We start from the raw sequence: 12,642 nt of genomic DNA, 5'->3' as shown, positions 1-12,642 counted from the left end.
TGAAAGTTGAATTTGACTTTCCATCAATAAGAATAAGAGATTTATGAAGTTAGAAAAGATTAATAACAAATTTAAAAGTTTAGCAAGATTCTTAAATTTTAAGAATCATGATGAGATATAGAAGATAAAGATGGTTTATATGGATATAAGTTAGTTTAAGTAATGGTAGTTGAGTTTAATGACATGATAGGGGCTTAAAATAAAAGAATTGAGTGAAAAGTTGATGGCTTTCAGGCTTAAAATGCAAATTCTGGGCAAGGTGTATCGATGCACATTCAATGTGTATCAATGCACTCTTTAAAGAAGAAACATCGAATATAATTAGTGCATCGATGCACCCCCTTAAAATGAAAACATCGAAGGTGATTGGTGTATCGATGCATGGGTAGTGCATCGATGCACATGTTAAGGGATGCATCGATACACTGTAGAATGCATCGATGCACTTCAAGGGGAAATTGAAATAAACATTTCTTTTGGTCTAAGAAATGATAGATTAGAATATATCAATTGGATACTGATATGTATCAATGTATGAGTATATAGATATTGAGCACGAACAAGTTTCGGAACGATTATCAAGTTAAGATTCGATCGAAAGAAAGGAAATCATAAAAGTGGATTGGAACTTAGTGAGGCCTAGGTGAGTGCATATTATTTAGTATATGATGTTTAATGGGAAATAAGACTTGCAATAAGTCTATTTCCAATAGTAAAATGCATGAATTCCTAGATAGAAGTATGTTTTTGATATGGTTCATATGTGTGCATGAGTCGATGTGGTGACATATTATTGTATATGTTGCATGATTATATGTGTTAATATACTTTTGTATGTAATGATATAAGAAGTATGTGCTATGTGATGTATATATATGAACATATGTGAAACTGAACTATGTGATTACATGAGAAAGATATGAGCCATATGACATGATATATGTGAACATGTGAAAACAAATTTAAGATATGAACTATGTGATAATATGAAAAGAAGCTATGTGACTACATGTATATGTGAAAGAAGCTATGAGCTTATATGACAGATGATATGAAAGTGTATATGTGGAATGATATAAGTGAAAATGCCCATGTTATATGATACGAGAGCTATAGGTATAGTTGGCATGCCAAGAGTCGAGGGTTCTACGTGCTGTTTCGGGACATATATGTATCTTTGGAACATTTACAGAGTCTTTTGAGACAGATTTGATCCACTGGAATATGTATATGGTTCTTAAGGAGTGGTCATTCGGGACAAATACAATATATAGGTCCTTCGGGACAAAATTTCATAGTCCCTAGTGGGACCCCTTACGAGCTGTGGTGACAGCATAGTGCACAACCTCAATAGACTCACATATCTATAGTTCTCACAGGTGTACACGGGCTAATAAGAGATAACATTGAATACAATGTATGTGATATATATATATGTTTTGTCATATGAATTATAGGATATGATATATGCGTGTGTTAATGATTATTGTATATGCTATAAGATATATGATATGAACATAATAGATCATATAAACAAGAGAATAGAAATATGAATGGTAATAATATGAAAATGATAGGAAAGAAGATAATTATATGCATGTGTGGATGTGATATATGAATGAATATATGTTTGGGTATGATGTGATAGCAGTAATTGTTCATGCATGATTACAAGTTATAGTTTATATTATATATTTATTGCCTCACTAAGTCATAGACTTAGCGTGTAAGTGATTTACACGTAGGTTTCAAGAAGAGTGAAGAGCAATGTGGAACAAAACATGTCAGTTCTCCTTACTGAAAGTCAGATCAGAAGAGAGATGAATAATATGTATTTTGATATATAAAGTTCTAGTTGGCATGTATTCAAAAGAATATATTGTATAAGCTCTGAATTAGTTTTGTAAACGTTTTGAATAAGTTATATGTTATAAAAGTTTTAAATTACTCACTATTTTATACAAGTAAATGTTTTGAAAAAGTCAATGTGACACCTCGGACTAGTATTCGAGGGTGTTATTTAATGGTATCAGAGCTAAGGTTTAGCGATTCTAGGCTTTAACCGAAGTCAAATGAGGTTTAAAAATATGTACATGCCAACTAAAAGTGAAAATTTCGAATTGATAGTTTAAGGAGTATACTGTCTTGTTAATAGAATTAGATTTGTAGATATAGTAGGAATTGATTATAGAAATTGTCAAAGTAAAGTAAATAGATAGCTGACAAATCTGATGGTGATAACTATTCACCTGCCCTGGCCAGGCAGGATGAAGAGCGGAAACCTCAGAAAGTGTCTTATAAGATTAAAGGTTGATTTCAGAAAGTTGAAATCATATTAGAATAGTGATAGAAGATCTTTATTGTTTTGAATCGAAAAAGCGATATGGATTAGTTTTATTAGTATATGGATAAGATAGAATATGGTGAATAAGTGTCACCATAAGAACGTTAAAAAGAACAAATGACGTGGTGAGTACTTATAGAAGAGCTCAAGAATAAGTGCATCAGTGACAAGAGTATAAGATATAGAAAACCAAAGTTTATGAGTTGAAACAAAGAATAGTATTGTACATAAGCAAAAGTGTGGATATGATAAGAGATTGCATTTTAGAAGGAAAAAGTTAGCGTTGACTAACAAGAATATGTGATGGGAATGTACTGGAAGTATGAGATTATAAGATATTGTTAGGATATGATAACCAAATATGAAATGAATCTGGATACAATTGTATATTTGAGTAAAGCTGAGGATTGATAAGAAGAGTTTGAGAATGTGTATATCGATAATTAGAAGACAAAGGAAGTCATAATGTTGAGTTTGAATAATGGAAATTTCAGGATGTATGAGAATAGAGGTGAAATTGACAAGTTAAGTAAAATTTTGAGATAATTTCGATTGGAAAGGATGTATATGATTGGTTGACTAGGGCTTGTTTCCTAAATTGAACAGATGTTATTGACTAGCTATCAGAGTAAAAGTGATAGAGTTATAAGATTGGAGGAAAAGATAAAGTTGAGTTAATCAATTATGATGTGAAACTGAATATAGTTGTGTATTCTGATCAGATAGCTATGATGTAGAAAAGAAGATAAGTATTTGCATGAAACCTTAAGGAAGAAAAATACAAGTATAAGAAATGATAAAGAATGAAGTTCTGTATAAGAAAGGGGTTATCAAAGTTATGAGGATGCAATGAAGATTGTACATATAGATGAGTATAGATGATAAGACAAGAGTATGTGAACATGAAAGGAAAGATATGATTTGTGTTGGGATTTTCGGAAGCTCGATTCGACAATTGGAACAGTTTGTAAAAGGGGTCAGAAAGGTTTTGTGTTTAGGGAGTAAGGAGATTAAAGATAGAAAATTGCACAGCGATTTAGAGTGGTTCGACTTTCTCAACCAAAGTTTACATCCACTACCTTAGCTCCTCACCAAGGATTTTCCAACAAATTCACTAATTTGTTCTTTCTTTTGAGGACAAAGAGATAACCTTACAACTCCCTAGTTTTTCTGGGCTAAACTAAGTAAACAAAATGATAAAATAAGTAAACAAAATTCACTAATGGTAGGTGTTTACAAGAATTAAGCTCACAAGAACAAAATATTTACAAGAGAAATATGAAATAAGAATGAAAAACTCTTCTCTTGTGTTTGATTGCTTGGGTAGTTGTTCTCTTGCTTCTTCAAGTGTCCTTAGCTTGTATTTATAGCTTGGAATGTGTTTGAAGTCGTATATAGTCGTTGGGGATGTTTTAGAGTCGTTGGGGATGTTTTGGAGCCGTTTGGGGATGAAAACAATTAATAAAATAGCTTGGAGCGTGGGGGGAATCGGTACCCCCTCATTGGGAATCAGTTCCCTAATTGCAATCTGTTTTTGACCGTTAGACAGGGGGAATCGGTACCCCCTGGGGGGAATCTATCCCCCTGGGGGGAATCGGTACCCTATGGGGGGAATCTGTACCCCTGGACAATATGATTTTTCTTGGAACCCTTTAAAAAGAAAATATTTTTGCTCGATTAAGGCTCGAAATACTTTGTAAAATTGTTTCAAAATAGTTTAAGTATAAAACACAATTTTACACTTTAGTAAGGATTAAAATGAACTTTGAAAGACTTGGAGTAATATTTTGATATTCAATAATTACATCGAATATACTTAGAAAATCTTTTGTAAAATCTTAAAATTCATTTAACTTAATTTTTTATATCGAAACATTAAAATGTTTTCAACAATTTGTGTATAAGGAATAAATAAAGGAGTAATATAATAAATAAATGAAAGGGATTGAATTAAATGACCAGATACGATAAAGGTTATATGGAAGTGTAGATGATAATTTTGATATAGATGTAACAAAAGTGTGCAAGGTGATGTGAAAGGATTCTTTAAAGTGTATGTTGAATCGTATTTAAAGAAGATTTAAGGTCATGTTCTTGGTTAAATGATGATGGAAAACGAATTTGGTTATTATAAGGTAGTTAGAGATGGATTTTGATGTTGAGTGATGAAAATGAATGTTACTGTCTATATAATGAGTGACATTATATGGATTTTAGAAAGGTCAAAGGAAAAGGCAGAATCGAAGGAGATAAAAGATATAAATGGATTGAGGTTATGTGTTACTGTGTATATGATAAGTGACAGTAGATAAATGTATAAAGGAAATGGACAATTGAAGAAATAAAGGAAGGAAAGATTAAGTAGAGGAAGTAGCATGAGAACATTAGAAGATATGTTCAGTGAAAACTCGAGGACGAATTTTCTTTAAAGGAGGGGAGATTTGTAACATCCTCAATACCGGGTTAGTGATCAAATTGTAAAGTTTCAGAATTTGGTGACTATAGTAGAACAATGGATTAGTTCAATGATTTATTTGGAAATAAATCATAAAATTTGTTAGTAATTATTCAATGAAGTAAAGGGTAAAATGGTCATTTGACAAGGAAGATTTTTATTTTCCCTTATAAGATAAGGAAACCACGTGGGAAGAGAAAAAGGATTAATAACAAAGTTGAAAGTTTAGCAAGATTCTTAAATTTTAAGAATCATGATGAGATATGGAAGATAAAGATGGTTTATATGGATATAAGTTGGTTTAAGTAATGGTAGTTGAGTTTAATGACATGATAGAGGCTTAAAATAGAAGAATTGAGTGAAAAGTTGATGGTTTTCGGGCTTAAAATGTAAATTATGGGCAAGGTGTATCGATGCACATTCAATGTGTATCGATGAACTCTTTAAAGAAGAAACATTGAATGTAATTAGTGCATCGATGCATATGCATAAGGAGTGCATCGATGTATAAGGAGTGCATCGATGCACCCCCTTAAAATGAAAACATCGAAGGTGATTAGTGTATCGATGCATGGGTAGTGCATCGATGCACATGTTAAGAGATGCATCGATACACTGTAGAATGCATCGATGCACTTCAAGGGGAAATTGAAATAAACATTTCTTTTGGTATAAGAAATGATAGATTAGAATATATCAATTGGATACTGATATGTATCAATGTATGATTATATAGATATTGAGCACGAACAAGTTCGGAATGATTATAAAGTTAAGATTCGTGTTGAAAACATTTTGATATTTCGATATAACAAATTAAGATAAACGAATTTTAAGATTTTCTAAAAAGATTTTCTAAGTATATTCGATATAATTATTCGAATATCAAAATATTACTCCAAATCTTTCAAATGTCATTTTTAATCCTTACTCAAGTGTAAAATTAAGTTTTAAACTTAAAATAATTTCAAAATAATTTTACAAAGTATTTCGAACCATTTCAAAGCCAAAAATTCCATAATGTCCAGAGGGAACCGATTCCCCCCCCAAGGGGGTACCGATTCCCCCTTAATGGTTTGGATCCGAGAAAAACAGAATGCTCGGAGGGAACCGATTCCCCCCCAAGGGGGTACCGATTCCCCCTGTTTAACGGTCGAAATATTTGAATTTTACACTTAGGGAACCGATTCCCCATTAGGGGATACCGATTCCCCCCACGCTCCAAGATGTTTTATTAATTGTTTTCACACTTAAATGGCTCCATGACTTCACTAATCATCCCTAACATTCAGAATCATTTGAAGGTGTATTTAAACAAGCTTAGAAGCCATTATCAAAAACAAGAAACAAATATCAACAAGAATCAAGAGAGAATCAAAGAGAAAGCATCAAACCTCAAGTTTGAGCATTTTCAAGCCTATTTCATTCAATATTCATTTTTGCTTTCAAGAACACTTATAGTGTTCAATTGTATTATTCTTGAGTGTTCTTTCTTTGTTCTAGAATTGTGCAAACATTTTGCCTTGTGAGGATTTTCTTGTAAGTTTGCAAAATTTGTATTGTTCTTTGGGAGAGAGTATTCTCAAGAATTTGGGGTATAATTCTTGAGGGATTTGTAAGGTTACTCTTTGTCCTCAAAAGAAAGACAAATTAGTGAATTTGTGGAAAATCCTTAGTGTGGATAGATAAGGTAGTGGACGTAGACTTTGGTTGAGAAAGTCGAACCACTCTAAATCGTTGCGCAATTACTTTCAATTTTCTGCACAAGCTTCAACCGAAATTTTTATTTGCCAATTCACCCCCTTTTGGCCATATTCATAGATCGATTAACTCAACAATTGGCATCAGAGCTTGACTCATTTGAAGGTTTAACCGCCTCTTGAGTAGATCCGAGAAGAGTTACATCGATAATCAAAGTCATCAATGGCCTCCACTTTAAACGTCGACTCCGGTCTCGATTCGATGCCCGTCAACAAGCCTCCTTTCTTCAATGGAGCTAACTATGCCTATTGAAAGAATAGATGATGTATTTCATTCAAGCCAGTGACATGGGAGCATGGAATGTTGTAGAAGATGGATATATCAAGCCTCTCACTCATCCAAGATTGTGGAGTGAAGGAGAGACAAGAATGTTCCAGCTTAACTCCAAAGCCATTCATATCATATTTTGTGCTCTTGGACCAGATGAATATGGAAGAGTTTCATCTTGTACAACCGCCGAAGAAATATGGGATAAACTACAAGTCACTCATGAAGGCACCGATGAGGTAAAATAATCTAAAATTAGTCTTCTAAAACATAGCTATGAAAATTTTAGGATGAAACCAAATGAAGATATCAAAGCTATGACGGATAGATTCTTAACGATTGTCAATGGTCTCAAATCATATGGAGAGATCATTCCAAACGAAAAGCTTGTGAGGAAGTTAGTTTACTCACTTCCAAAATTATGGCAATCCAAGAAGACTGCAATCATCGAGGCTAAGAACCTAAAGTGCTTAACTCTTAAAGAGCTAATCGATTCCCTCCTCACTCATGAAATGATGCTTGAATATGAGGTGGACCTCGATAAGATTGAAGAGACACCAAATGAGAAGGAAAAGAAGAAAAACATTGGAGTTGCTCTCAAATCCACAAAAGAAGAGAGTGATTCAGATGAAGATGACGATGACGAGAAATGGCATTGTTTGCCAAACGGTTCAGAAAAATGTTGAGACCTTACCGAGGAAGAAAATTCAAACGAAATGAAGGCCTAAAAAATGAACCAAAAGAGAAAGACCCGATCATTTTCTATGAATGCACAAAACATGGAACGATGAAGAAGGTTCCGATGAAGAGGAACAAAAATTAGGAAACTTGTGCTTGATTGCATTCGGGAAGATTCTAAGGTAACCTCTAACTCATCTGAATTTGATGATTTATCTTATGATGAACTATTAGAGGAATATAATGGGTTGGCTTCGGATTATGAGAAATTATTTTTAAAATATAAAAATGATGTTTCAAAATTGAAAAATAAAAATAAACTCATATCCAAAACCAACAACGATCTTGAAAGTAAAATCAAAGATTTGCAAATCAAACTAGAAGAGTTTGAAAAGAAAATTTGGATTTGTAAAATTTACTTTCAAAGGTCAATGATGATCATCAAAAGAAAATTAATGATCTTAAAGCTTCTTTTGATAAAGTTGGAACAAAACGTTTTGAAAAAAGAGAAAATTTAAAATCCAACTTTGTTAGAAAAAGTTTTAAAAACTACAATCATAGAGGTCTCCGAAGAACCTCTAATGAAAAAATCGTTAGAAGTATATGGGTTCCTAAAAGACTCATTACTACTAAAGATAAATATATCCTACACAAATGGATACCTAAGGGGACTAGGACTTTAGAAACTAATCCAAAAGAATTTGGGTACCAAAAATTAGAAATTAATCTATGTTTGTAGGAAAAGGAGCATTGCTACAAGGCACGGGAAACAAATTCAAATTCATGGTACCTTGATAGTGGATGCTCGAGAAACATGACCGGGGACAAAAGCCGGTTTATTGAGCTTAACGCCAAAAATGGAGGAGAAGTGACTTTTGGTGATAACTCAAAAGGTCACATTGAAGGTATAGGCATTATAGGTAATACCTCTTCCATACAAATTAAGAATGCTTTATATGTGAATAGATTAAAGCATAATCTTTTGAGTATTAGTCAATTATGTGATAAAGGATTCAATGTCATGTTTGAAACCAATGGTTGTAAAGTTATTGACATTGCATCTAATCGAATTATGCTTGTTGGTTATAGAATAGGAAACATATACATGGTGCATTTAGACTCTATTGATATGACTAATTTATGCCTAGTTGCTAAGGATGAGCATGATAGTTGGTTATGGCATAGGAGACTAGGATATGCTAGTATGAGTGTTTTGCAACGGTTAATTCAAGGAGACTTAGTAAGAGGGCTGCCTAAACTGAAATTTGATAATGATAAAATATGTTATGCTTGTGCTAAAGGAAAACAAAAGCGAGTTTCTTTTAAATCCATTAATGATGTATCAACTAGTAGAGTATTACAATTGATCCATTTAGATCTTTTTGGGCCATCTAGAACTACTAGCTTGGGTGGAAAACAATATGCATTTGTCTTGGTAGATGACTATTCTAGATATACTTGGGTTCTATTCTTAAGTACTAAAGATGAAGAATTAGAAAAATTCATCACGGTTTCAAAAGTAATCCAAAACGAAAAAGGTTACTCTATAACTAGTGTTAGGAGTGATCATGGAACTGAATTTGAAAATCTTGGATTTACTGAATTTTGTAATTCTAATGGTATTAGTCATAATGTTTCAGCACCAAGAACCCCTCAACAAAATGACGTTGTTGAAAGGAATCGAACTTTAGAAGAAATGGCTAGAACCATGCTTAGTGAAAACAATTTGCCAAAATATTTTTGGGCGGAAGCCACAAATACTGCTTGTTATGTTATTAATCGAGTAATGATTAGGCCTATTTTGAAGAAAACTCCATATGAACTTTTTAAAAATAAAAAAGCCTAACATTAGCTATTTCATCATTTTGGATGTAAATGTTTTATTTTAAACAATGGTAAAGACAATCTTGGCAAATTTGATGCTAAAAGTGATGAAGGAATTTTTTTGGGTTATTCCTTAAATTCTAAAGCTTATCGAGTATTTAATAAAAGAACTTCAGTTGTAGAAGAGTCTATACATGTTTTTTCGATGATAACCTCCTTCCGAGGAAGGATTCTTTTATGAATGATGATGTAGGTGTTATAAATACAAATGACGTTAGACATGACGTTGGAGAACCATCATCAAAAGAAAAAACGAAAAATGAGGAAACTCATGATCCTCTTGAGAATCCAACCATTGAAGAAAGGGAAGTCTCTTACCCAAGGGAATACAACTATGTCAAGGATGGTGAGATTATAGGTGATCCATCCAAAGGGGTAACAACTCGATCCTCTCTTAGAAATATTTGTAATTATGTGGCATTTATCTCATGCATAGAGCCTAAGAATATTAAAGAAGCATTAAATGATGAACATTGGATTATGGCTATGCAAGAAGAGTTAAATCAATTTAAGAGAAGTAAAGTTTGGATATTAGTTGAAAGGCCTAGTAATAAATCTACTGTAGGTACTAGATGGGTATTTAGGAATAAGCTTGATGAGAGTGGTAATATAGTGAGAAACAAGGCTAGACTTGTTGCTCAAGGGTATACTCAAGAAGAGGACATAGACTATGACGAAACATACGCTCCCGTAGCTAGGATGGAAGCAATTAGAATGTTATTAGCATTTGCATGTTTTCATGAATTTAAATTATATCAAATGGATGTTAAAAGTGTATTTTTAAATAGTTTTATTAAAGAAGAAGTGTATGTAGAACAACCTCCAGGTTTTGAAGATTCAAAATTTTCGGATCATGTTCTTAAATTGACAAAAGCACTTTATGGTTTAAAACAAGCTCCTAGAGCTTGGTATGAAAGATTGTCAAACTTTTTAATTGAAAAAGGATTTTCAAAAGGGAATGTTGACACTACATTATTTTTAAAGCATAAAGGTAAAGATTTATTAGTAGTTCAAATTTATGTTGATGATATAATATTTGGTTATACTAATGATGTTCTTTCCAAGAATGTTCTATGCTAATGCAAAGCGAATTCGAGATGAGCATGATGGGAGAGCTCTCATTTTTCTTGGGAATCCAAATCAAGCAAAGAAAAGATGGCATCTTCATCAATCAAGCTAAATACGTCAAAGATATGCTCAAAAAGTTTGGACTGGAAAATGGGAAACCTCATGACACTCCAATGAGCTCTTCTACAAAGCTTGACTTGGATGAAGGAGGTAAATGTGTGGATGTTAAATTATATAGGTCAATGATTGGTTCTTTGATCTATCTAACTGCAAGTAGATCGGACATTATGTTTAGTGTTTGCTTATGTGCTAGATTTCAATCATGCCCTAAGGAATCACATTTACTAGCTGTTAAGAGAATCTTTAGATACCTTAAGGACACTCATAGTTTAGGACTTTGGTATCCTAGAGACTCTAGCTTTAGCTTGCAAGCCTTTTCTGATGCGGATTATAGAGGTGCAAATTAGATAGGAAAAGCACCTCCGATACTCGCCAATTCCTTGGAAATATGTTGATTTCTTGGTTTTCAAATAAACAAAATTGTGTTGCATTATCTACCACTGAAGCTAAATACATTTCAGCTGGTAGTTATTGTGCACAAGTTTTATGGATAAAACAACAACTTTTTGATTATGGAATTGAAGTAGGTATCATTCATATCAAGTGTGACAATACTAGTTCTATTTGTCTCACTAAAAATCCCATCCAACACTTTAGAACTAAGCACATTGAAATAACACATCATTTCATTAGAGACCATGTCACTAAGGAAGAGTTAGTTCTAGAATTTGTTGATACTTTGCATCAATTAGCGGATATCTTTACAAAGCCTTTAGACAAGGAACTTTTTTGGACACTTAGGAGAGAATTAGGTTTAACTAACCTATCTTCACTTAGTGCTTAAAATAATTTTAGCACTTTTAAGAATAAATGAAAACTGCATATAATAACAAATTTTTATTGCATTCATTTCTTTTAGTTAGGGAGAGTTTATGATTTTTGGTGAAAATTAACTTTATGTTCAATTAATGATAAATTTGATTGATTGAACATGATTAATTTTCAATATATGAGTTTCCAATACCATTAGAGAACATTAATTTAGCATTTTGAGTGCTTAAAAATCAGATTTTAGTATTTTAGTGCAGAGGGAATCGATACCCCCTTGAAGGGGGATTTGAAGGGGAACCGATTCCCCCTGTAGGGGAATCGATACCCCCCTGGGGTTCTGGTTTTTAACACGAGCATAACATCCCAAAAACTTAAACCCTCTCTTCTTCTCTTCACGCCGTTTCTCCTCTCTACTCTCTCACTATCTCCATATTTCATCAAAACAACGTTTTTAATCAAAATTCTCTTCAAATATCATCTCCTAAACCTGTTGGAATCATAAAAAACATGCAAACTTCATCTAATCTCACTCAAATCCTAAATTCTTCAAGGTATTTTTCTAAAACTTCTATTTCATCAATTTTTGATTTTAGAACTAGTTTTAATTAGTTCTAGGTTGAACTTTAGATCGGGCATTGATTGTTTAGTGATTAGAAACTCGATTCTATAACTAATTTCATCAAAAACACAAGAATTTCAAAGATTTTGAAAATTTTCGAAATTAAAAAAAATTATATTTTCAAATTGTTGCGTTTTGATTTAATTATGTTGTTATTATGAAAACTATATATATTGATTCTCAAAACATTATTTTTCAATAGTTTTCAAAAACTTTGCCCATTAGGATTGGTATAAAGAACCTTGAAATATTGAGGACTCAATTGAGTTTTGGGATTGATTATTTTGCATATATTGTTTTTAAAATTATAGGTTATCTTTCCATTCCGATTATCTTAAATCATGTCTCATAAATGTTCTAGGGCCTCATCTAGTCATTCTAGCCAACCTTCAAACTCACCTCCAAATCCTCCACCTATCCCACAAATTCCTATTCCTAATCCTGATGATCCAAACATGACCATTCACAATTCTTGTTTCAATGAACCCGGTTGTAAACAAAATCTCTACTTTAGGTTTTTTCAATACTTTGAATCCTACAAAATCTGGGAAGAACGAATCCCATCTCTTCAAGCCATGTTAGACATCAATTTTCGTCATCTTCCTACTCTTCATGAGTGGAAATTTGACAAACTCTTCGAGCTTGAACCAATTGTCTACCATCAACTTGTTCGTA

Source organism: Hibiscus syriacus, unplaced genomic scaffold (assembly GCF_006381635.1).
Source record: "Hibiscus syriacus cultivar Baekdansim isolate YM2019G1 unplaced genomic scaffold, ASM638163v2 tig00111427_pilon, whole genome shotgun sequence".
NCBI lineage: Eukaryota > Viridiplantae > Streptophyta > Magnoliopsida > Malvales > Malvaceae > Hibiscus > Hibiscus syriacus.
This window is presented reverse-complemented; position numbering follows the sequence as displayed.